Raw genomic sequence first — 27,258 nt, 5'->3', positions numbered from 1 at the left:
GAGGCAGTCCGAGCCTTTTTCGAAATACACCAGACGCTGCTGTCGCAACGACGCTTGCGGTTATGCCGATTCCTGCTTGTATCTACCATTGTCTCGTACCGTATACGTATTTACGCAGAGTCGACTATTTGCGAGTACAAATCGGTTTCGTTGCAAATTGAGACGAACAGCTACACGTAAATGGTAGAAATATGGTTTTTAATTCGACGGAGCGCGAAATAATCTGGACAGTTCTAGAGAGGAGTCAAGATCAGCGCATAGTTACTGTTATTATATTACGTTCGTTATACCGTATTCCTTTTTTTAATACGTATATATATATATATATACGTAGTTAAAAGAAAGATGCTTCGTTACGAGAAGAACGAAAACTCGCATATTTACGAATGCGCACGATCCGGTTTAAAGCGATACTTCCGACTATTACAAAATGTCGTGTATCTTATCTTTATGATTGCGCGATAGAAATTTTTATTTGAGGAGGAGGCGTGATCGTTTAGTTTCCGGTTAAATTCCATTAATTCTGATCGTTCGAATCGTAGCAACTTTGTATAGGATACAAACATCTTGTAGAACGATTCTTGGCAGCGTCGATATTCAAAAGATTAGTTTGGTATTCCAATGTGACCGAGTCGAAAACAGAAAAAGATGACATTGCGAAAGGAAACAATCGTAAGCTGTTGAAAAGAAGTGAAAGTGACCGGTGTTTCTGTCAGGATTCGAAGGCAAAAGAAAATCGCCGTGGAACGTGTTCGATCTTCGCGCTGTGTGGCCACGTGACTCGGTGATTTTTGTTTCGGTAACAAGCGCGTCGAATACATTCCATCTGTCCATTGTTTCGAACAGTCGATGTTTTACTCTAAATTGCTCCGTTTGCGACACATACCGATCGTAGAAATTTCCCGAGTTGCTATTTTTTAGTTGCACGGTTTCCCGTAAACAAATAATAAGGCTATATGTAAAATATTTGTGAGAATTTCTACGTGCACAATGAACGAGTATCGGCGCTATCGCGATTCCGCTTATCTGTAAGGTCTCGCTTTCTAAAATCGGAATTGGGTTTGTGGTGAGTCATTTTTAAATTAATAGATAAGTGAATTCTTATGATTTATGACCATTATCTTATTTACCGTGTTTTTGCTCGCGGATAAGATTTTTATGCAGCTGTCTGTTTCTTACGTTAGCGTTGATAGGAATAAAGATCGTAATATAATAATAGTACAAGAACATTAAATTCTGTGCAGAGGTTGTTTCTGATTCTTTTGGAATTTTAAGAAGAATGCAACGTAGAAACACGAAATTATTATAGTTGATAACAACATCGTCGACTAGCTGTTTTATACAAAGATGAACGTGCATTTTAAAACCGTAGAATTATTTCCATATAATTCGGACTTCTTCCTTCTACTAAGATTTACGAATTTTAGGAAATTTAATTTAAACTTCGATCGATTCGCTGATACCCGAAAGGTCAAGGAGTATTTAGCATATCAAACAATGATGTAATAATAACTTAGTCAATTTCGTGTTTTAATGTATTTTAATAATTGCGTAAGTCGATGCATATACAAGCACGCGAGTATACTCGCGGCCGGTCAACAACATTTGTGCGTGAAAATACGAGTATGCTCGCGACGGGTCAACAATGTGTTAACACATCGCGAACCAGAGGTCTTGTCGCTAGTTATTTTCAGATGCCAGGTATTCTCGTAGCGCTTCGTATATTTAAATTACTTGTTACATAAATTTCAGGGGAATTTTGTTAACGTCCTTTGGAACTACACGAGAATCTATTACGAAATATGCAATTTACGATCTTAACTCCTACTCGTTTAATTCGACTTACAACCGTTAAATAATTATTACCTTAGCCTGAAAATATTAGACAACCGTTGTTTGTTCGTCATCTTCCTGTCTATTATACGACAGATGAGTAATCCGTGCGAACATTTTGACATTTAGAATCGTGTACGTTATTAATTGGACGATTAACTTTCGACGAAGGTAATATTTTATAATTCTAGTTATGGAAGCGTACGACCATCGCGAGGACTAGAGAGTTATAGCGCGAGAACTCGAGAATCGTCTTCCTCTGTCGTAAAACTACTTAATTAGAAATGTTTAATAATTCAAAGCTATTCGATAAATCGAAATACTCCTAGGAATATTCGAACTCCATTGTAATTTATTAATGGTACATGTTTCTTCTTCTACGGTACAAATTTACGATCCGAGAAAAAGAATAGAAAAGAAACAAAATGTTCCATAGCCAGAAATATTGGAATATTTCTATGCTTAGAGATCTATCCATCCCGATGGCGAGAATAAATTTGCGAGTCTTCGGGTAATCGGCTAAACGAAAATGACAAGGCAACACGCATCTGGTGCATTTACAACCCCATCGAGAACGTCTAATTCCTACGTTTCAATTAAACCCTCGTCAAGATACCACGCAAGAACGTAACAGTCCGTAGCAATCAATCGTCGAGCGAGAAAGAATCGCGTTTCTCGCGGTCGAGTTGGTTACGTGACGCGAAGTCTGGCTGCTGTTATTTGCATAAACGTAGGTTCGACGTGCATAGACGTACATACACGCGTCCTTGATAGAAGTCCTTATTCGAGTCGTAGTCTCATCGCGTATGAATAGCAGGTACGCAATTACGAGAGCGCACAGATGTCATCGGCAAACAAAGTTGACGAGGCTGGTCGTCTCGTCCAGGGCACCGATCGTTACAGAGGGGGAAGATCAGCGCTAGAACTCCGGATGCAGTCATTTTCAACGTTCTTCTCTTCTTTTTCTTCCTTGTTATCTCGATATTCTTATTCCTAGAACTTTCACACTTGCGACGAGTTCTTATATCTTTGTTGAAATACAAAATTGACGTACAACATTTCCTACTTTTGTTCTTCCTTTTCTCGATTTTTTTCTTTTTGAATTTAGATAAAGAAACATTTCGTTTGCTTATTTCATTAGAATCGATCGATAGAATATTTATTTGTTTAAGTGTTAATCTATCGTCGATCTCTTTTGTTTTCTCCAGTTTATTCTATTTTTGTTACTACCACAGGCACGTAGTTTCCCAGAAATTGCATTCTATTTTTTGCACGCATTTTTATCCTCGATTAATTACGAAGCTAACGAAAGGTATTATCGAATATGATTCGACGAGAGAGTAATATCAAAGGTACGGTACAAACTCCGAAAGCAGATCATACGTGGTAAAAATGACCGCAAACGGAGCTGTACGATGAAACTCTCAGGTTCTGGCGTCACCGAAGCGAAAACGGTTCCTTCGTGTGTCCCAAGTCGCAACAGTCTACCGCTGTGTACCCTAACAACGTACCTGCTAGTATTTTTGTATCGTCGATCGTGAAACGAACCGTGAAAACGGCAACCGAGAAAAATGGGGAAAGTCGTTAGACCGAAAGACACCGTGAAAGCGAGGCGCCTACAAAAGAAATTCTCCTTTTTTACTTTTTTCCCCGGCTGATTTGGCCGTGCTAATTGAAGCTGGATTATCGGCGAACCAGTATATAAATAAACGCTCTTCTGATATCCCCTTTGATGGGAAATGGTCGCAAGTCGATTGTCGAGTCTTGGAGTATCAAATGCACGTGTGCTTGATGAGTTATTAAATAGATTCTCTTTAAATAGCAACCATATAAATAGACTTTCTTCGGTCTCTTTGATTCGACGTCTTAGATGCGGTGTCTAGCGTTGCCGTGCGTATATTTATTCGAAACCGAGTTTCAGACTGTCATATTTCCTACTGGAAAGTTTCAAACTTGTTGTATATCAAGTATTACTTACGATCTATTTGACAAATTCAACATTTATTTCCAACTTTTATCGATTTCTCGATCAAGACGCGCAAACCAATTTTCCTCGACTCTCGTTGATCCTCTTCGCGCGATTCCCACATTTCTGATAATTACACTTTAAGGAATTCTACAAAAATACTGTTGTATGTTTTCAGATTGGCCTTAAATTTCAGCGACGTAGTCGTGGCGGTCGTGCCTCGTACTAGACTACCGATATTGTGTATATTTGTACGAAAGTTAATTTGAAAAATTGAATTTACATACTTTTTTGCATGTTGCGTACATTCTGAAAATATGGTACCTCGAAATTTCCCATGAACGCTTGAAAATTCGCAGTCTATTCGTTACAGCGTTAATAAAATTCCATTTAACACACACGATATACACGTACGAGCTTCCTATCGCGACTGTTCGAATACTTCTGCGAGCCACTGTATCGTTTGGCGGATAGCTCTCAGCACCCACGTAAAAAGAACGATCGTTTCGACCACCTTTCCGGATGCCGTATGGTGACAGCAGCGTGCACGCTCGTTTTTCGAGTTGACACCAGTTCGAGAGTGGTTGGCGGGCGCGTAAAAGGCGTGCGAATCGCGCGAGAAATACTGAGAGACCTATGGTCGCGTCGACGCGTGAGAAATGACGGGCGGGAAAGCGTGCAAAGGTAAACTAGACGGCACCGAACCGGGACAGCGATAATTAGTCATGTTGCTCGAGTCGACGGTGCCAGTTGCCAAGCCAATAAGAAGTCGATCCTCGCTCGTTTCTCGTGATATATCGCCACCCAGGTGGGTGATGTCGCGTCGTCGACGTCCTTTTGGATCGTTTCAGGAAGCAAGGGACAACGGGATGAATACGTTCTTCGTAACTACCTCGTTCCGCCCGTTAAACGCAGCCACGTTTCTGGTTAAAATATAGGCTTCTCGGAGCACAGTCCTCCGAGGAGTTGAATCGACGATGTTTCGAGGTTACGCAGAAAGTGCAGGGTTGCTTTCAATGGAATCTCTCGATGAATCGTTGCCAGATACGAGTCAACGTATGTTGAGATAGAGTGCAGTTTCGTACATTGGATATTGACATTTTGCACGAAAAATGAATACCCAGCATGGTAAATGTTTTGTTCAAAATATAACAGTTCGTCAAGTGCGTCTAGCATTCTGGTCGATTATTGTACAAATTTTCTATACTTGCCAACGGTTGCATCTTTTCGCAAAGATAACTGTGATTAACGTATTCTGTAGTTTTATCTAGAATATACGATTGTGTATGGATTCCTTAGACTTTCCTAGGCTTCCGTGGTGTTGTCGTTAACCAAAAACAAGCAAAATCACTATTAAATTTTATTAACGAAATAGCTCCCTTCAAAGGATTACGATAGAAATTTCCCAGTAAATTAAATCGTATGTACACATAGTAGTTAGCTGTGTAAGTAAATGGTTATTAAACCATACGTTATAACAAAAGCTTCTCTAAACTATACCACATACTCTCTACGACCATGATAGCCGTTGTACGACAACTTCAACAGCTAAAAACAATTGTCAGCTAATTTCATATTAAATTTCACTTTTCTATGAGAAACTCTGAAACCAGAATAATTCGATATCACCACGTATGTCTGGTTTCATGTCGGAGACGAACGTCGACATCCGCCAGCGGCGTAGTCGTTTTCCATCCGAGAAAGTAACGTAATGCCGGGCGACGATAATTAACGCCTGCACACGCCGGTTTGCGTGGCTCGACGAGGCTCGTAATCTGAAGCTTGTAAGTACGCGGGCGCGTTATCGCGACAGGGAAGAGGAGGATGCCCGGGTATCTGATAGAGAGGCGATATTCGAGTTCCGCGACGGGAAGAGAAACGCGACTTTACGCGGGTTTATCGTGCCGCGTTTCCGTTCGAACGACACGCAGGAATAAATATCGGACGAGATTTGGTGGCGAGACGCGCGCGTGCGCCAGGCGAAGAAAAAATATACGACCGCAAATATCTACGTCGCCTGGTGCAAATTTAACGAGAGCGCGGAGACTCGCTGGAAGGCAGGAAGGAAGCTGCCGCTGCCACGATAGTCGTAAAAAGCCGGAGAGATAAACGACGCCAAATCTTCTTTTCCATCCTCCGCGTGTTTTCTCTTTTCTCTTCGTTCTTTTCTTTTCGTTTCTTTTTCGCTGGGGAGATTTGATCGAACGAAGTCCAAGACAGCTCCGTTTTTAGCCTCGATTACGCGCTAGCTGTCGAGGTCGCTGTTGGAATAATTGCCGCTCCGTAGATTGTTCGAACGATGCTTTTTTACAGCGAGCAATGGTCGATCGATTTGTACGGTCTGCGCGCACACCACGGACGAGAGAAATATTTTTCGTTTGGAAAGTTTCGATAGACGCGCTTGTTAACCGGCGTCCCATTGGCAAAGCCGTCGTTCTCGTCTTGATTCGTTGCCATCCTCTTGAATATCTTTAAGATATTGGATCATCGTACTATTATTCGTTCTATTCGCACTTTAAACTTCATTCTCTGAGATATATTTGCAAGGTTTATTATATCTTTGAATCTAACAGGTTGTTCTTATTTTAGCTAGGTCGTATTAAAATATCTTTATTCTTGGATATCGGGCAAATCTTTTTCCCCGGTGACCTTCGATCTTTCCCTTCCGATAACTTTCGATCGAGGAATTTGCTCGAAGCAAAGTCGAAAAGCTGATGCGTGACTTTGGGTTTGGTTTAGTTTGCTTTGGCTATTCCGCTTAATCGCATGTCCGAAGATATATTTCGACCAGTCGAAGTTTTCGACATTTACTCCGAGAAAAGTCGTTAATTGAGAGCTGTGCTATTGCCTTGCGACAAAGATCAAACGTTCTATCGATTTAGACAATTGGAAAAAACTCGTTAGAAAATATAAATATATCGCATACTAGAATCGATGGTGCGCGCGCTCTTTCAAAGAAACAACTGTTTCTTCTTGCGCGTATTCGTTATCCCTATATGTACATACACACGGAACCACGTGATTACACACGAGTGTTTTTCACTGGAGCGTAGAAAGCTACAACAACGCCTATGCGCTCCCATAACCTGTTACTCTTCGTTCCAACTTTCTAGCTTCCATTTGTCATTTTCTTCGACGTCTCTTTTTCCCCTCTGTGGCTCGATCGGGTGGTGTTCCCGCGTTTTTTCGCCGAGAATGGACCGATCGAACCGAACGGGCGCCGCGTGTGTCCCGTCATCGTCCGTGGACGAGAGGACGAAGAAAAGAAGCCAGGGCACGAGTCGCTTCTCGGGATAGTACAGGTGAGAGCGAACGAGAAAACGAACGAAAAGGAGAGGAGGACGGCCAACGGTCATTATCGGCGACGACGTTTCGCGCGTCGTCCCACTTGGGCCCGGGCAAAAAGCCGCGTTCCACGCTTTAGTATCCGGTAAACCTACATCTGGAGGTGTCTGGCATTATGCGAACGGGTTCCCCGAGAATCCATGGCCTTTTTTGGTCCACCCTCTTCGGCTCCCCTGGCCCGTGAAACCCCATGAAAGGCAAAGGTGAACGGTCTGTCGGCGAAGGCGGTGTGAAAAGGCCGCTTAATGAAAGAAAAGAAAATGTTTGGAAAGGGCGAAAAGCGGGCTGCGAGCCTGCGAGTCTCTTTGTGGGTGACACGCTTTCAACCGACGGACAATGGTTACATTGGATTGTTCTGGAAAAGAGAGAGAAAAGGAAAAAGAGAAAAAGAAAAATTAGACTGTGCTCGCGGATCGGTCGGTGCGTCGAGGAAAAAAAAAAGAGAACAAAAATAGAAGGGAAAAAAGAAAGGACGATGGTGGTGGTGCGTGGTGGCGGGAGGATCGCGAGGGGAAGGTTATTATCATTTGAATCGCGGGGATCGTTTCCATTCACCGGCGACTTGCCCGTCCTATCGACCGTCGACTCCAGCTTATAAATTTATTCAAGCTGGATGACGCTTTAATTGACGACCATTCGGCGAACACATTTTATAATTCAACCGTTTCGCTCGGAAGCGTCTTCTCTCGGTCGCGCATCGAACGCTCCACTCTTCCGTACTTCGCTGCTTCCTGATTTTATTGGTTTTCCACCGGCAGAGACTGTTTCGGAGTACGGAGAGATATCGCGCTTTCTCCTTACTTTATATTTATATTTACGTGATATATATATATATATACTTGCAGGATCTTGGTACGCGTAGTACGTACCAACCGAGATTACTTCGTAGAATTTTGTTATTTTATACCTAGCTGTCTTCGTGTTTTATCGCCTGGTTAGGACGTTAGAAGATCGCGAAACGTTAAAGCGTTCTTGAGTGTTTTAATTATGGGGGAAACAAGCGTGTTGTTGGAACAAATTAGTTATTTCGCGCTTCTGCGGAAAGTATTCGTTTATTATCTAGTGCCTTTTTATGTATCTCTTTTTGCAGCGGGTAAGTGATAAGTAATCTGAACAATTTAAACTAAATATGTACTGCGTTACGGTCGGTGACTTTCAAGCACTGCCATTAATGGACTGGCGGATATAAAATCTGATAAAGTCGCATTATCAAACGCTGACCGATGTTATCGCATCGCCGTGCTGATCCAAAGAACGCAACTTCGTTTTAAAAGAGCGTGACCTACGGGCAGCTTTTTTCTCTGAGATTCCTTTTCAAGCATGCTGCTACGACTTCCCATCCTAACGAATATAGGGTTACGTACCAACGTACATAAAAATTAACCAAACGTGGATCAAGCGCACGGACTCGACAGAAAAATTTAACGAGTAAAACAATCGCGCGCTATTGTCAAATAACTATAACTTTCACGGCTGAACCTACCGATCAAACGTTTATACGACATAAATATGCACAAACGTGAAACAAAAAAAGAAAAAAAGAAAACCGATGGACAAATTCTACGAATGAACGAAACCTTGCCAGGCGCGATAAACCAGCTTAACCTTACGTACCTTCTACGCGAGTATTCGTTCATCAACTACGACGAATCCAACGATATCCTTGACGAAAAACCGATAACTCGCGCCTTGCCAAAGAGGAGACAAAGTCGAGAGATAAAAAGGACCTCCGGATCGCAACAAATTCTGTTCGTCTGCCGTTTTCGCGATCGCGGGACACGATACTTATTTATTGCGTTAATTACAGCGGATCTGCCCTCCCTTGTTATACACGCCGCCTACTATCGTCGCCTCGTTATTGTAAGCAGCCGAGTATAGTAGACGAAAGGGGATGGGTTCTCGGTCGCTGGTACGACAAAGAGAGACAGACGTCTACACCGTGAGCTCACCAATGCGCGTTAGCGCGTTGTATCGACGACGGTGTTGGTGTAGGCTCGTGCAACTTGCTTTTTTCGCACATCGTCGAAGCATTGTGGTTAAATGAATTATTTTTTAACGAGGCGGCATTATACCCGCGTCGCCGTTGTTCCTCCCCGTTGTTTCGCGGAAAAACTTGCCAGAACGGCGTGTCTCGCTCTCTGCCACGGGACTTTTTCTCTTCTCCTTGCCACGCCGCCGCCCCCTCTGACTGAGCGAGCGCTTTTCATGTCGCGTCAAGCTAGCGGCAGTCGCCGCGCCTCCCTTCCCGCCACCCTTCCACAGCCTTTTCCCTTTCTGCGTGCTCCACCTCGCCGCTCTGCGAACTCGTACACACAGAGGCAAGCGAGAAGAAGCGTACGCGACACCGTCTCTTTGACTCTTCTCCGTTATACCGCCGTCTCTTTCCCTCCGATGGCCAGGTGAAACCGTAATCGACGTACGCGAGAGGCACAACCAACCTTCTCTTCTCTTCTCTTCTCTTCTCTTCTGGTTCTCTGTATGCAGCTCTGTTTCCCCCGTTCCTCGGAATATGGAAGCCCGCGCACATTGGATTAACCTTTCCACGGTGCAACGCATCTCGCTTAATGAAATCGCGTGTTAAATGCCGAATAGAACGGCAGGAATTAAGTATTTGCCTGGACGTTGCTGGCAAAGTATCGGGACACGTGTGTGCGTGTGTATATGTATATCGGGGCGGTCTGTCTGTTGAGATGGACCTGCTGCAAAGGGGTGAACGGAGAAGGGCGAAGGTTTGGATTCAGCGTGCGAGTTTTAATAAAACCAACGGTTAAACGGCGAACACAGAACGCTGGTATTAAAATTGTACATCGTACGCGTGTTGGTACATTGTTCGATGGAATCTTGTAGACCCTGATGGCCTTTCGCGCGATTAAGCATTCACGAATTTTAATAAAACGGTATCGTTTCGCAGATAAATCGGAGAACGTAAATCGTCGAGAAGCGAAATTGTTTGCGAACAGTTTACGGGTTTTTTGTTCGTCGTTTCGAGACGGGCTCCTTATCGTGGAGAATTATAGTCTAGGAAATGGGATTTCGTGGATGTTTGGTTAGGTCAATGGAACTAAGTCATCGGTTGTTAAAGTCAGCTTAAAAGTCAGGATTTATCAGAGTTCAAATTTATTTTACAGCCTTGCGCGTTCTTCTCTCTTCGTTATTGAGTCCTTTTTAGATAATAAAACCTCCTAATTGGTAAATCTTTATTTCTGTTTGCGCAGACTTGTGGTAAACTCGTGATCGCGTTTCTACGAACGCGTTTCTACGTTTTATCTGGTTTCGAGCGTCCCGATGAAATTGAAAGTCAAAGGAGAGCACGTTATGAAAGCCGTGTGCCGCTGCAGGTTCGTTATAGCGTTAAGAAAACTAGTCATATTCAGCTACAAGCGGTTGTTTTAATTAATTCAAATCGCTTGACAAATGGCTTGGATTTGTTACAACGTTTAGGATTAATATAGAGATTATTGCGCGCATTTATCTTCGTTCACGGACAACAAGACCATCGATATCTCCACGCGTGACAGTTTAATTACCTTCCTCGTATCGTTTTTGCCGTAACATTTTCCGCTAAATATTTTGTTTCAATTTTCTTACTTTCATATTTCCAGTTCCACCGTATCGATCTATATTCCGGTTCGTAAGTTGCGAGTTGTCTACTTTATACGTTCTTTGTCGAGTCGCGCGTCTGTTGGACCCGTTAAGAACAAAGTAGCGAAATAATAAGTATACATTGCGTAAACGCGTCGACCATGGAAAAACATAAATAAATCTAATTTACATACTGATTCGTTGAGATGCAAAACGCGTGTTGGAATAATGGATACTTCGCAGAAGCTCTTTACAGTCAGAGACGCAAAAAGAATTTCCAACGCATCGACTAATCGTCGTAAACTACACCATCGTAAAATCGTAGAATCTGTAGGTGGAAGAAGAATTAACGACAGAGAAACGTGCAACAATTCCTTGGATTTCTCTTTCATAATCATAATTCGTTAACGCGAATCGGCTGAAAAAGATGTTCGTAGGACGTTAATTGACCCTTGATTGATAACTCGCGTGAAAATTTAGCCGAGCAACGTTTCAATCGAAGATTATATCCGAAAATTAACGATTAACTTTGCGTTAAGATCAACTCGTATATACGATATTTCCGATAAATTTATAACGTGAATTTTCAATTTATACTCGGCCTTTATACTACGAATATTGCCTTTTAATGTCGTGACACAATTGATGCGTGCGACGTTAAAGGATCGTAGCGGTCGGAGTTCGACGAAATTGAGAAAGAGAAAACGCATACTCGTATCTCACTCGCTATCGCGACGTTTCAACAAACGCAGCATCAGTTAAGAAATACACTTTTCGCTGTCTATGAAAACCTACTCGATCGGCCAATTACTCCTCGCAAACGTAACAAACACTTCGCGTACCCACTTGCCGCTTAATACGCGAGTTCCATCCACGCACGTGTACTCGCACACGTATCCACGTCATACACACATACTTTCACTCTTATACCCACACACGAAGAAACAAGAACGAGATTCGCGAGTAGATAGCTCGATGGAAACGAAACGAGCGAAATTTTCCTCCGACTTTCGCGACATTCGTCCGGATCTCGCTCCCACGCGACTTTCCTACGCGCCAGGCCCACTTTTCGTGTACTTCGGCTTACACAATTCCGCATAATTCGCGCGCTCGTGCCCCCTCGACTCGTCCGTGTGGGCAGCAACCCAGCAGCCAAGCCACGATTCGAGGAACACACCGGCGAGAGCCACCACGTATCTGCATAACGGGTGCGCGCCGCAAAAGGGTCGAAAAAAATGGCCGGCCAACGTGCTGCTCGTGGTCGTTGGTCGTTGTCTTCTTCGTGGTCTCCTCTCCTCGAGCCATGCGAGTTAACACCAGTTGCGAGACGACTACCTCTCCCTCTTCCCTGCAGCGAGAGCCTGGTTTGCCGGCCGTTTGCTCGGTTAGCTTGTTCCTTCGTTCAGCCTCTGCCTTTCGCGTGTATTTCTTTCTTTTCTTACCTCTTCTTCCGCTCCTCCGCCTCCTCCTCCTCCTCCTCCCCCTCCTCCTCTTTCTTCCTCCTTCTCGTCGAGTCTCGTTGGTCTCTCCTCTCCATTTGACCGTGGAGCGTCGTGGTGTAAGTCTGGGACCATGGCCTGTGGAATCTGCATCGAGACGCCAAGAGGTCCCCTTCGAGAGGTCAGGAGTGCTCCGTGGATCCTGGCCGGATCGCCGATCGTAACTCTTTCCGTTCGAGGAGGGTGGAATCCGTGCCGGTCGCCCCGTCTCCTTCCACGAATGACCGATAGATAAATAAAGGAGATAGCGCCGCGGTATAGGGGAAAGAATTGTTCCTTTGTTGTCTCCGTGGCTCCTGTGTGGTGCTACGATGGAGCAGAGGGCGAGGCAAGGGACGCACGATGGAAATCGAAGGAGCAAATAAAGAGTCGATTCAATGGTTGAACGTGATCGCGGTACAGGCGAGTGATAAGAGGGGTGTCGATACCAGCTGGTTTCCGGCAAGGAATTTCTTAGGGTTACGCGTCGAGGTTGCACGTTTGCTATTAGGAATCCATTGCTCCAGCTGCTTCCTCGTAGCAATAAATTAATAACCGACTCCTTGTTTCTCATAATTATCGATCGCATCGGAGAAAAAATTAGAGAATCTTCTTTTCTGAATTTCTTCTCGACGATTTTACCCGACTACGAAGTACTTTCTATTGATCTACTAATCGACGACGCGTAACGCGTTATCCGTTTTGAACAAAATACAGATATAATAACGTAATAATAGCTGTCTATCTCGATAGAGACGAAAAGGTGGAAAAATTGCCAGTTAAAAGCAAAACCGCAAGCTCTTTTAAACCTCCTCGCTAGGGTCTTTGAAAGAACCACCTGAATATCCCTTATTATCGAGCATCTTGGAGATCCTGCCAGATTCAACGCGAACGATTCTTCTATTGTTCGCAAAATTTCTCCGCAATCTGCGGTAAAACGGCAATGGTGTTACCTTTCCTGGCGAATTCTGGATATTCGTGGTATATTTGTTTAGGCGGTGGTCGATAGCGCGCCGCGGGCTCTTTTGAATCCCAGAGGTAACTCGAAACTGCTAAACGTTACGAAGCTTTTTAAGGCCGGCGCGCGATTCCGTGCGGACGGGGCATGCGTTCGATAAGGATCAAAGCTACTTTGTCGGGTCCATGTTCATGCGGCGAGTGAAACTCGTGATATTTTTCCTACCGGTGTCACGTTACCCCGCGGAATCCTTGGAAAAAGGAGAATCCGCCGATTATATGCTTATCTCGCCGCTATCTTTCTTTTTTTTCCACTTTGCCCTCCATTCTGGTCCGTTTGCGCGAATAATGCTGGAAGATGAGTAGCTTTTGCTCTTCGATCGATCTTCAGAGTCGACGTTTTTATTCCTTTCATGGAAATTTTTAAATGAGTTATGAGTATGCAAAAAAAAAAAAAAGAAAAAAGAAACCGTCGAGTATAATTTTGCGTTATAATTTTTCTTTACGTTACCGAGACATCCTACTCGGAAATTGATTGCTAATTGTTGAGAATTTTTCAAAGGGACCAAGTTTTTAGAGAATGTGTCTCAAGATGTTTCAAAGTAGCATTCTATTGGGCATTTGAATATCGTTTGATACCTAAAGACCAACGATTATAAATATATATATATAGACATATTATTATTGTTATTACGTATAAAACGTAAGAACATGGCAAATAGATAAAATAAGATACAGGCAGTTACATAAATAATTCGTAAATTACAGGACGTATACGTAGTATATAGGGTTGAATTCGCTTGTGGGATTTTTAATAGAATTTTCGAAGACGAGGTCTGTCTACACCTTGTTCCCTCGTTTTGTAATATACGCCTCCTGCACACCTGCCTGGCTTCTGTTCTTTCTCTCCTTTTCTATTTCTTGCCATTGCACGCTCGTCGTGTTCCTCTAATCCAACCAATTCTTGCAGCTTTCTCCGAGCCCTAGATCGTTGCCTGGTTCATTCAAGCTGACGAAAAAATTGGAGCTAACTGCGCGAAGGTTTCGAACGAGAAACCTGTCCTTCTATGGAAGCTAGTCACTGTCTAGAAATCTCCTATACTTCTTGTAAACGTGATTTATAATCGCTCTTTAAAATGCAACTATATTTTTATCGCGTAATAATGGACTTGCCATTTGGAAAGTGATTCGAGTTTATCCTCTATCGATATCCAGTTTCTGGATACTAACGAGAGTGGCGAGTTTGTCGTACGTACGAATCAATTTGAAATCATGATTTTTTAATCGTAATAAATTTCTAACGACGGAGTTAGCAAATTTCCAAGTCGACTCGGCGTTCAATTTTTACATTGTGTGAAACACACGGCGACTCGAAACAAGATGTCACGAGATGCAAACTTTTGTTCGAAAGTATCTGGTAATCGTATAAAAAAGATTCGACTTCTTAAGACAGCCTCGATAAATTTTAGGAAAACGTATCGAAATATATGAAACGTATTTTCCTGTCTTGTTACTTTCGCTATACAGATAGCTGTTTAAAAAATCGTGCAAATTACTGTTTTTGAAAAAGCTTGCTATTTCTATATTTACGGTAGGATAAAAGAACATGTATAACCAACTTGTATAATATATGTAGAACGAAGGTGCACAAAGAAAAGAAAACGTGTTTCTTTCCACTCCGGTAGCCAAACTAATAGCCCACCTAAATTATCACGTGTCTCGCGATAGAGTTCATTGAGAACCTACATGAGTTCTTATAATACGAAAACGTCGTGTCGCGCTATTAACCGATAACATTCAGCAGATTATAAATATTAATGCCGCGCGTAGGTAGGCTGGGCGAGAAAGAATTTTCACTCTTCGCATACAATCTGATCTTTATTGCAGTTTATTGCTACCCGCTCTAATATTCGCTCTCACGCACACCGCCTATATTTTGCACCTGTTTCTCTTCCTGGCTCCCTCCATTGGTCGCTCATTCACTTGCACGCTCGTTCCGCCAATCACCAACTCACTCCTCTGCTAATCATTAAGATCTCGTCTCCCTCGTACTCTTTTCTCTTTTTCCATTCACCGTTCAATTTGAAATTTCGCCACGTTAGTGTCTTCTTAGCTTCGCCAGATCGTAATCGTACAACAATTACATTCAACAGGTATATAATTCTTCGTTCGTCGAGCGAATCTTTGTATCTAATTGCGATTAATAGATACGTGCGATTTATACGCGGATGGATGGACTGGAATTTTCCATTTGATTTATTCGCGTATTCTTATCGAAAGATACAACATGACCGTAGAAAATCGTGATTGATTTAATCGGTTTATGGAATTGGTTGTCAATCGGTAATTATAATAAATATTAATCACCGATCGCTAATGAAAGGTTGGTAATCATAGGTTGTTGATTTTCAATCGAAATGTAATTAAAGTCCTGTTTGACTTACGCAAACGTGTGTATTTTACTGATTAAAATCCATACCGAATGATCGATACCAGATCTTGACAATAGTCGGACATTAATTTTCAGAGTTAATTAATCGTCACATCGATGATTAATCTTCGCGCGAGCGTCCGAAATATTTTCAATTACTTTTTAAAAACACGCTTCGCGTAAATTTCTACGCGATAGTATCTTCAGAGGATGGAGATTCAAAGAGGTTTTGTGAGATTTTTGCTGGAAGATAAATAATCGACGAAGAAGATAGAGACCTATGGTTAATCCTTGATCGGCGCTTGCAATCGCACGGCTATTGAATAATTAGATACTTCGTTATAATCGTTAACCGCGTTAAATCGCAAGATAATGTCTTTAGAAAGATTCCAACTATAAAACGTATCCCATTAGAGCGAGAACTTTAACGTAGAATTATCCTATTGTAACTTTTTGCAGGAATTAAAAGTAACGGGATTCGCTCGAGACGTTAATCGCGATTAATCTTTAGCTATAAGCGTGATACTTACGAATGTCTTTGAACGACATATTACGGTCGGAACTTCGATATAGAACGATCCGATATCATTTTTTTCAAGACTCAGAATTTTAATAGTCACCGAAGGCTCCTGTGGCAGTAAACGCGATACAAGAAAATAGAGTCCCGTAAAATGTCCCACTTCCCTCCTTTTAGCATATTCTTCGAGACGTTCGCCGGAGTCATCCATCACTCCTACCAACATTCCTCTCTGCTGGAATGACTGTAATTCCCTCGAATAATGTTCCCTTTTACGCCATCAAGCTTGATGTATCGTCTCTAGAAAAAAACACGACCCATTCGATGCATCTTTCTCGATCTTTCCGATATGGACTAATCAAAATTACGATATATTTGTTAACGTTAGTTTTATTTATATCTATATTACGATCTATCCGATGGGAATTTTATAACGATGGCGTAACGATGGTCTTTGCTTGAAAGAATAGTAACGTATTTATGTGCAACGTATAATGTAACGTATATATAACGTATAATGCAACGATATGCGCTAATATTTATTTATTACGCGTTATTTTAAATCGTTTCTTACGCGTTTCACCGCGTTTCACCGCGTTTCATCGAAAATGTTCCCATCTTCGCTTCTTTGAACTTCCTCTTTTAAACCCAGCGTGGACAATCAAATACACGTTTCTACGTTTCTTTCGACGATGCACCGTGGCCGTCGGAATTTGTCTTTATCTCTCATTTTTCCCATTTCGATCGTTTCGCCTAGTTCTCGAGTACGATGGAACGGGTAGGTTTATTTTTAGTACGATTATGGTTGGCAGAGCTGGTCGAAATTTTACGTATAGTCGTCACGGGAAACTGTTGGGTCGATAGCACCAGCACGGTCGGAAAGCTTCTCCAAGGGGAGGGCCGATGGTGGGTGGAATGACGGTGGTTGCGACGCTGGCTGGTGGAGTGGCGGCCCTATCGACCGTGTGCCAACGAGGAACGTCGTCACCGCACCATAAGATTTCCCCTTACGGTCTTCCCGTCGCGATGGTGTATCTACAAGGATACCGCATATTTCCTACCGGCAGTTGAAATTTTTTTTCCGGATCAATACCAACCTCCAGCAACCACCACGGGTACCATCAAGGAGAATTCAATTGTATTTTCGTGCGGAATAGACGTTCATCTTCATGGGGGGCGGGATGCAATTCCCTACAATTGCCAGGAAATATATAAGTTTTCCTTCGAGTTATGTAATGTGGTTTTTACCTGGAAGCAGGCGGAAGATGGGATGGGTGAACGATGGGTTGGTTGAAAGAGTTAAGCTGTTTGTTACGGATGACTTTTTCTTGCGTTTATCGCGTAGATTGTTTCGAAATGAGCCTGTCAGAGGCTGCAGTGGTTAGACCAGTCGACTTCGTCTTTCGTTAATCCCTTAGTTCCTTAATCTCGTTGCGTAGATTTCGCTACATTAGGTACAAAATGTTCGAAGGCACGATATAAAATGGTAACATCTACCTCTGAAAATCGTAGTCTTTATAAGGACAAAAATGCCACCTATTACTTTTACGTAAATTCTAAATTCAATATTATCGATTCTCGTCCTTTCCTAAATTCCACTCTAAATTCTATATTTTACACGAACAACCCTTCTGTCCAAAAATACCAGACACCTACATGGTTCTCGCAACTCTGTAACTAGGGCATCTGCTCATATGCACTGATTCCTCGTACGTCACCGACTAATAGTTTAAGACCACTTTGTAATATTACAATAAACCATATTATCGTCTTACCAATTAGAAATTAATTTTCTCCCTTTGGCAGAAAATCCTCTCTCAGAAATTTCCTCAAAAGAAATTCTCAAGTCTGACGAACTACGTAGCGAATGGTCCCAAATTTTCGCCTTTCGTATACACGTTACTCTTAGCTACTGGAGGAACATTTTCGACCCCACTCTCGAATCAACCAGCCATCTTCAATGACGTTCTTAAAAAACAAAAAAAAAAAACTCCTCCATCCACGTGCAAGGAATCGAAGGAAACGGTTCGGCGATGATTCCTCGAAGGCAAAGTCAAAGCGAAAGGGGGTAAGCGGCGGTCGATTCGTCGGGGCAGAGACGTCGAGCTGCGTCGCGTTCGTGATAACTCTCTCTCTCTCTCTCTTTCTCTCTCAGTCCGTAGAAAGGAAGAGGAACGAGGAGAGTCTTAATTAGCGTTTTCCCCGGGCGCAAGAAAGAAGTCCGCCCGAAGAAACGGCCTCGCAAGTCCTGTATTGGTCAGGCCGGGTCGACGAAGGGTTGGCTTTGTTGCGCGGATCAATTAAACCGCGTGCGTTCGGCTCTCAGTTCGGTGGAAACTAACCGCGACTGACCGTCGATAGGTGGAACAGAAACGGGGGAGAATGAGATTTCTCGGCGTGTCATGTCGTAGGAAATTCCGCTCGCGTCCCGCGTCGTGCATACGTCCGGAGAAACCGTGCACGACGAACAGGTTCCTTTTTCCGCTGTCCACCGGCTCTCGAAAAACCCACCGTTTCCTTAAACGAGCCGCAAAATAATGACGTACTTGCTAGCCTCGTTCGTCCAGCTGTTTTTAGCGCGCTTGTCAGTACACGGGTTAAACGATTGCTACTCGAACAGTTTCAGCCTTCGACGTTGATAAGACGGGACTGCTGTCGGAGGGAAGAGTGTGGGTGTTCTAATCTGACCGAGATTGCAGTTGGAGGGGGAGATAAAGAGTTTAGAAAAATTGTTAGAAGTGGATGGATTAAAAACGGTGGAAAGATATTTTGTTCGTTGGTTCCGCCTGGTTCGTCGGTAATATGGTAGCTACGAGGTAGATCGGAGCGGATCAAACGCGTCGAGGTTCTGTGTTTTAATTTCTAATCACAATGTATATTTTCACGAGACAGCGTCGGTTGTTTAGATCGAGATATTTGCCGGAAAAATGTATTTGTAGTTCGTACGTACAAACAATTTATCGCTTTCGATTAAACGCAATCTGATTTTCTAACTCGTTCCGCGGCTTTGATATTTTTGACGTCGCTGAAGCGGTCTACGTCGACGCGACTTCTTCCACCTCTTGTCAATTTGAAAGATCGAGCGACGAAATTGACGATGCTGATCGTTCTTGCGCGAAACGAACGCACGTTTGTTTCCTCCAGTTGTCGTAAATTCGTCCGGAAACTGCACGTTTTCTAACATTTTTCATCGAACCTCGCTACCCATTACAATTAATTTCACGTTCGATCGATCAGCTACGTTTCCAATTCCAGCATTTCCATCGGCGTACAAACGTTTCGAAAGCAACCGGATGGGAAAGGATTAACCGTTTTCCCCGATGAATATAATATCGCCTCTCTGCATTCATCGTCGGCGCGTGATTAAAGGGAACCGCGGCAGATTTCGAGGAAGCTATCGTTCGGTTCGATCCATCGACAGGTCGCGCGGACGAGCCTTCTTTTCGCGGAAATATGGAACAAACGCGCGCCTTGTGCGATTCTGCCATCCGGCGTTATCCCGTCTAATAAAGCTCGCAATCCAGTTGGACGCGTTCAGACATCCCTTCATCAGCTTTTCATCATCGTCGTTTTGCGTTTCGCGTTTTGCGTTTTGCAGTCGCGATGAATGAGGTTCCTTTTTAGACGACAGAGACCGGGACTCCGGCCACACAGACACTCGTGTTACCTGTAAATTCGCATTTACGTGAAAGCGTCGAGGCGAAATAATCGCGGAAAAGATCCTCGGCGCACGGTGTCTGTCACGGAAAATCGATAGGTATCTCGTCGAGGGTGAACGTTCGTCCACGGAGGGAACGATTAAAAATCGTGTACGTATTTGAAATGTCAAACGACCGATAGATAAGCTTAGACGAGTACAGATAAGCGCTGTCAGGAAAGTTTTCGGAGATAATTTTATGTGGATGACGGCTGTATGTCGTTAAACAGGAAAATAGGAGGTTAACAACGTCTTTGCTCTAACAGTGTCACGTACGTGCGATGCTTTGAGATTAGTATGGGTTTCGTCTCTTTAACTTTTATACATTTCTTAAAAGAAATTTCAGACAGATACTCCTCGTAGTACGAGTATTATTAGATGTACAAATACGATCTATGGTGGATAAACGTAATGAAATACGGCGGGAGTTTTACTCGATCGAGTTTCGCGATTTTATCTCGTTTATCTCCGGTGGACGTAGTTTCTCTATGGAAAGAGGTTATTCGTTCCTTGACATCTTTTGTACGCGTATGAAAAGAACAATTAGAAAGTTGCACCGATAATCGTTCGTAAGGAAATCGGTGTCTCGTAAATTCGACGAAAGCGTAACGTAAACTTGATCCTTTGCTACCGTTTCGGAATTCGACACACATTGCACGATATATTTTTTCGCGTAGTTGAAGAAACGCGTCTGACTTTTCTTCTCGGTTCTACAAAATTTTGTTATCTCGATATTTGTTATCTAAAATTTCCAGCAAACTCGCGTAATAAATCCGTAACAGCGATATATTTTACCGGAAACGTAACAGCGTCGTTGTTAGTGTACCGTATCTGTATCGTGATACGTATCAGTTGTTAAAGGTTAATAAGAGTGAAAATTTATTTTCTGATATTTTCCGTATTACACGGCGAGTTATCTAGAGAATTTGGAGGATGAGCGTAGAAAAATGGGGAAGAGATTAAAAAAAATCTCTAAGAAAACACGAGAAGAACATGGCTAATCGCGGTTCAAACCAGTGCTTATCTTCAGCGATTTTGTCGAATCTGATCAAACGCTACCTTGATCATGTCAAATAGTAAACACGACTTGAATAAACAGATAAGATAAACATCGTATACTAGACACTCTTTTTATCGACTTACAAACCGGTTACTATTTTTTTCCCCTTGCTGTTTCCTATCTGCTTGTCCCTTTTTGAACAACGCACCGTCAGACCACTATTTATACAAGATTTTTCTTTCCGCTTCTCGTCGAACACGCTACCCGTCGTTTGTTTAACAGATTTTCAAACAAGCTGCCCATACAGCCTGTTTCAAAACAGGTAGCCACGCGTTCAAATCCTCGGGTCGAACCATCCGCGGTACTCCAATCGCGATATCGATTAAAAAACACCTATCCTTCGCACCTTTTACTCTTTTCAGCTTAAAAGCAGTTTCTTTTATCTCTGCAAAGTCTACCAAGTACGCTGTAAAATTGCTGCTTTTCAATGTACGCCTCGGTTGTTATCGTTGGATCATAGATAACTTGCAACAGATTGGATTAACTTATTGACGTCTCGAGTAGTTCGTTTCAGTTTCTGTTTTTTATATAACGCGATAAGTACGTTAAGATCAGCCTACCGTAATAGAATAAATTCTCCAAGTTGCACGTATTCGTGGAAAATTCGAAAACGTAAAAATGCGCCGAGCGACGCGTAATATCGAAAGTAGACGTAAGCTTCGTTTTTATAGCTACGTCCGTGAAAAGCATAAATTTGCATAAGTATCGGCAGCGTATTAATCACGGCAGTTCGGGGTTAAAACCGAAGGAATTTCTCGTTCGCGACACCAAAGTCCCTGACATTCGTCTAGCAACGAATCAGATACCACACGAGCCGAGGTTCAGCTCGGTCGAAACGATTCGAATCTCGATTTTCAGCGGACGTGACCATTGTCTCGCCGTTTACAGCGGCGTAAATTTTATTTTGCGGTCGCGGTCGCGCGCACCATGCACACGCGTGCATATCGGTCGTGCACAGCCACTCTCCTCTGTCCTTCTCTCTGCCTCTGTCGCTCTCTGTTTACCCGGCGGGGGCCGGTTCGAGCGGACGAGCGGGAAAGTTTATCGCGAAGCAACGAACGGTTGACAGCTCGGTGATGCATCGGTAGCGATTTGCATTGGCGTCGGCCGCGTGGAAACCAGCCTGCCTCTCTCCTGGCCCTCCGCTTGGATACTTCACCTCCTCGGGGCCCGGCAAAAACAAGCCGTGAAGGTCGAGAATTAACCGCTTTACCGTTACCGGCCGCATAACTGGAGACACCTCTTGGCGATCGGTCGCGAGCTTCCACTGAAAATTCAGGCTTTCGAGCAACGTCCTATGATCTTCCTCTATAGACTGTACCCGTAATAGTTCGTCGAAGTACTCCATACTAACCACACTTTTATCTACTACACCTTTTATGAATATACGTACCGTGTCTGTTGTACGAAACAGAGATTTCGAGATTTCGTTAGCACCGTTGTAAGACCCTAAATCTGAAACTTTTACAAGTGTTTGACAAAACTTTGACTTTCAGTGGGATCGTATGTAAAGTTGCTATTCATACCGTATATACCAATTTCTTGTTAAACACACGGCAAACGTCTTGTAACTTCTCGAAAATTTTTCTGGAAAACGAATGCCACGTACAACCGGAGTCGTATTGTCTCCAACCAGAATTTTTGTTAGTTGGCGATTAAACGAAACTGCTCTTATCCGAACATCCTGAACTGGTCCGAAAAACCGTTTCGCAACTGGTTCAGTTAAATTCTACCGTATTTTTATTCTATGCTACTCGGCCTACCGCACCCCATATACACCAGGATGTAAAAGCAATCTCCGCAAGGTCCATCTAAAGGGAACCAGTTCCGTTTGGAAAGACAGGCTCCACGATCCTCAAGGCGTCTACATGTGCCCTTAATTAGGAAGCATAGTCGGATTTATGGCGAGGATGCGGAGAGCACAGGGCTGCCTTAATGAGAGGATGCTAGCTTGTGCTTGGATAAGCTGGCTGCCGTGTTTCGTGTTTACAAACTCTTTAAACGGCTCGTTGTCACTTAATTATGAGAGAGAGAAGAAGGTGGAACGCGATCGAGTCAGCACGACGACGCGACGCGACGGTTCTCTCGTGATAAACGAGCGTGACGCCGCGAAATATTCGAACGCCGGGGACCAGCGATAGCCTCGATGGAAACAATGCGACGTACGGGAAGACTGATATCTCGAGCGGACTTTCTCGACGATATAAATTGCGCGGCATCGAGAGAGAAAGAGAGAGACGGAGAGAAACTCGCCGCTCCGACTAAACGACTCCCGAAGCGCGTAGGAAGAGTGGCTCGCGAGACAAATTGCAGAAGTTACCGAACGGAATCCGTGGAATCCGCGGCCGCCGCGAAATTCGTCCTCCCTGATATTACACCGATCCGGCAAATTTATTTGCCCTCGTGTCCGCCCTATAGAACTCGGTCCTAGGATCCTTTCGAGGGTCTGCGAGGTCTGGTAAAGGAGTCAGGTTGGATTAGCTTGAGTTATCTTAGGGGTTCCATTTCGTGAGGATCGATCGAAACGGTTGCTCGAGCAGAGAGCTTCGTATCGTATACTGCGTGTCCTGGATTTCCACCGATTTTCTCTCGTTATTTTCGTTACTTGCTTTCTTTCGGTTATTTTCTCGAATCGCATTTTTCTAACGTCGAGAAATATCTCGAGTTTGAGCAAAATACGAAGAAGATTTCTTATCGGTGTGATCGAACATCTGTCGTTTAAATTTTACGTTGAACATTTTTTTCAAATATTAAACGTCTCTTTTCTCGTCTCTATCTACTTTTGTAAATACACGAAGAACAAAATTCTTTAAGAACCATCGTTGATCGACAGTTGGAAGGCAGTCGAGTTTGGAAAAGCTAGGACCAGATCTTTCGCAAACGTTGTTATCCCTCTATTTAGAGCGAGTAAGTACGTTAATTAAATTTCTGTGTTGCTAGGTTTCGAAAAAGCGACTGTTCGTGCCAAAGGCTATCGAGCAGTATGGACGGTATTGCAAAAATCACACGATGTAACGAAATTGCCTCGTAATCATCCTGTTGGAAGGATGATAGGCAGATCTAGATTAATCCCTTGCCTTGCAACATCGAGTCATGCTTGTGACGTGGATTATAGTTGAGATTCGATAAAGACAGGTTGTACTGGTAACGAGATTAGTTTGAACTCTAACTTTAGCCTCGATCTCTCAGACAGAGGATTATCTGTAATGTTTCAAGATTATGTAGACGAATTGAATTAATATCTGGCTTTTTTCGCCCAATAATTCGCTCGACGGTTGTAAATTGTAGACCTCGATAATTCTATTAAAAAAATTTTTTCTAATAGAATGATCCTGCAGAAATCCATAAATCCTGCTAAAATTTCACGCGTTTTATCGCCAAACTTGTTATTACCGCGTCAGAGGATATATTCGCGGTAAGTTTTAATTTGTAACTTGCAATCCTTCGTTCGTTAACGTTCGTTCGCTGGTACATGATTCTTTCTATTGGTATCCATAGGATACAACAGTTTGACAAAATAATTAGTTTACGCGTCAGGTAGATACGCAAGAACCTTTCAAACTACGCTTCCCCTATGAACGAACAATTCCGTTCTTCGAGAATACATGCAAAACCATGCTTACTTGGCTACAGCACCTATCCCATTACGCTACACGTACGTGACCCCGTCTGATTCACGAACGAGGAACAGATACCTCGTAGAAGAGGCATCGACGAGTACGCGATGTCCAGTACGCTAGCCTGGTACAGACCAGAAGAAGAGTGGCCATCGTTGGGTCTCGTTGGGCGATGCGCACCCCGGGTTCAAGGCCAGCCGTGGGTAGGAGACAGATCGTCGCGGATAAGAGCAGCAAGAGAGGTATAACGAGCGCGCAACCAGAGGTCCCGTCCGTCTTTCGTCCCTCTCTTTCTCTCACCAACTTCTACCCTCCTATATCTGTCCATCCTTCTCGCGTCGTTCTCCGTTTCGCCTCGCCTCGTTCGCTTCTGTTTCTTTTTCTCCCCTTTTTCCCCTGTTCTTCGTTTCCTCCCTTTTCCATCAGATGCGTCATCTTCGAGGCACAAGGCACAAGATCCTCGCCAGAGCCCGGGGAGAGAGTGGGACGATGATTTACGGTCTCGAGCCTCTTTCCATCTCCTCTCTATCCGCGCGGCCGAGGTCGAGAGAGTCCAGGACCTTCCCCGCCGCCCTACCTGGCCGATCTTTCGAGCTGGTTTCGCCAGAGTATATACGAGCCAAGAGGACGACCGGTGCACGCCTTGCCTCTGCTCTTCTGCTTGTTCGCTCGCTCGCTCGCTCGCTCGCTCTCGTTCCGCCGCTTGCTTACTTGCTCGCGCTTGCTTGCTGGTTGTTCGTGAAAAGTAAACAGCCAGCCGTGGCAACGACTTGCCGGTGTTCCAGCGCGTCATCGTTGCACCGCCTCCCCTGGCCGCTGGCTAAACGATAGAGATAGTAGAGTAGAGAACGAACAGCCAGGTAAAACGACTACACGCTGCAAGCTTTCTATCCAGCTCTGACCAGGGACGCGCCGGGCTGACCACCTCCTTCTTCGTGTCTTCCTGGAATTAGACGCCTCGTTTGCCGAACAATCTTCCGATCCTCTTTGTGCGTGGGCGGTAAGAATTAGGGGACGGGGACCTTTTATTGGGGTTTATAGGAGTCGTTACTGACAAAGCTGTAGGCACTGTTTTCGTCCTTCGAATCGGTTTCTGCTCTGCGGACAGTTGGAGTACTTTGAGAGCGTTAATGTGTGTCTTACAGGGGCGAGCGAAACTTCCATAAGGAAGAGACACGAAGAGACGCATTTTTTTTTTTATAGAGAAGCGACTCTATTTCTACCTGTTGGTATCTCTGTACTTTATTATCCGATAGGTTTTCAAGCCAGTCGTTGAAAGATTTAGTTTATAACGAACTGCGAGTATCCGCGTCTCGAATAAACGCTCTCGACTTATCGATAGACGAAAACCATTTTCGATATAACTTCTCCCTTAGACCCTTTTCGAAATTCCAACAAAGTACGGCGATCTTCTCGCTCGTGAAGCGACTTTCCGTTTAACTTCCTACTTTCGAGAACGTTTTTGAATTGCGGGTTTATCGATAAAGAAAAGTGTAGGGCGCTTTTCGTCCAATATTCGACGGCATTGAAACGAGCAAAATGAACGAAAAAGGGCTTCTTCTTCCCTTTCAGCTTTCTCTTCGCGAAGACGTCTTAAGAGAGTTTCAATATATTCGTTTGTCGGAGATGATTTCGCAAATTTACTGTTCCGCACGAACGATGACTGTGAGATAATCGAAATAAAGGCAGGGGCTCTTAAAAAAATACGCGAAAGTTGAATCGAAATAGTGAGTCGGCACACGAAATGATTTCACGGAGAGGAAAGGTGAATAGAAGAGGGGCGAAGAAAAACTAATAAAAGCGTCCCTTCTTTCGACGCTATGAAATAATATTCTTCTTTCAGCAGCCACATACCTCTTGCAATATTATTCATTCCTATTCTCACCCTGTACTTCGCAATTTAAATTTACAAACTCAGCGTTCACTATTCATATTCAAAGTTTGTTAAGGGAGGGATCGTAAATTCTAGAAAATTTGCAGCTTACGTGGAATTATTTTCGCTGAGAAAGCCTGTGCTCCACGTACGAGGTATTTGCCCGAAGAATATTAAGCTATCGTATAACGAGGCAGCGTTTCAACGAATTTTAAGTTAGGATTATAAGGATCGACACGATTATTAATTCGCAATTTTCCTCCAATTTTCCCTCAAACAGGTTTTACAAATTTTTACGGAATATTTTAGATCGTCGTTCCCGATAAACAGAAACTTTTAACCGATTAATCGTTTCCCTGATAACTTGTATTTTACAAAATATTCTACGCCATCGTTTCCCGTAAACGCGAACTGTCGATTAATCGACCGTTTCCCAGACAATCTGCGTCGATTATCGCATTTCCTACGATAATTTCCTACGAAGAAACACGCACGTAACAAAATATTTGTAGAAACTTACGTCTACGTAAAAGCGTATTATTTATCGAACGACCAAATACAATTTTCTCTTTACACGTACTCGTGTACATTCCTGCAGAAAATTTCCGAAAACCATAAAATTCGCTTCAACGAGCTTAGCTGCAACGATGCAGCAAAAGCATTCCCGAACACGAATCCTCCTCGACCGCAATTTCACCGTGGTACTCTAACCAGCGGAGGGAGAGAAGGAGAGAGACGGAGCGAGAGATTCCCCCGGCCGATTGGTCGGTGGTTGCGGCCCTGTCAGACACCAGCACGGCAAAACGGCGCTCGATAACGTCGATAGCGCACGAGTTACGAGCGTATACACACACCGGGTCGTTTGGTGCATCCGCCCCGAAGGAAGGAGTCACGGCCCCGAT

The 27,258-nt window shown here is 43.6% G+C and overlaps 1 protein-coding gene across 3 annotated transcripts in view; it reads left to right on the top strand.

The window, feature by feature from the left end:
- LOC117209349 (frizzled-2-like) overlaps positions 1–27,258 on the top strand; it is a 128,787-nt gene that overhangs the window by 78,104 nt on the left and 23,425 nt on the right. The gene's annotated exons all lie outside the window — the stretch shown is intronic.

This window comes from Bombus bifarius, unplaced genomic scaffold, assembly GCF_011952205.1.
Source record: "Bombus bifarius isolate JDL3187 unplaced genomic scaffold, Bbif_JDL3187 scf7180000008176, whole genome shotgun sequence".
Taxonomy (NCBI): domain Eukaryota; kingdom Metazoa; phylum Arthropoda; class Insecta; order Hymenoptera; family Apidae; genus Bombus; species Bombus bifarius.
This window is presented reverse-complemented; position numbering and strand designations above follow the sequence as displayed.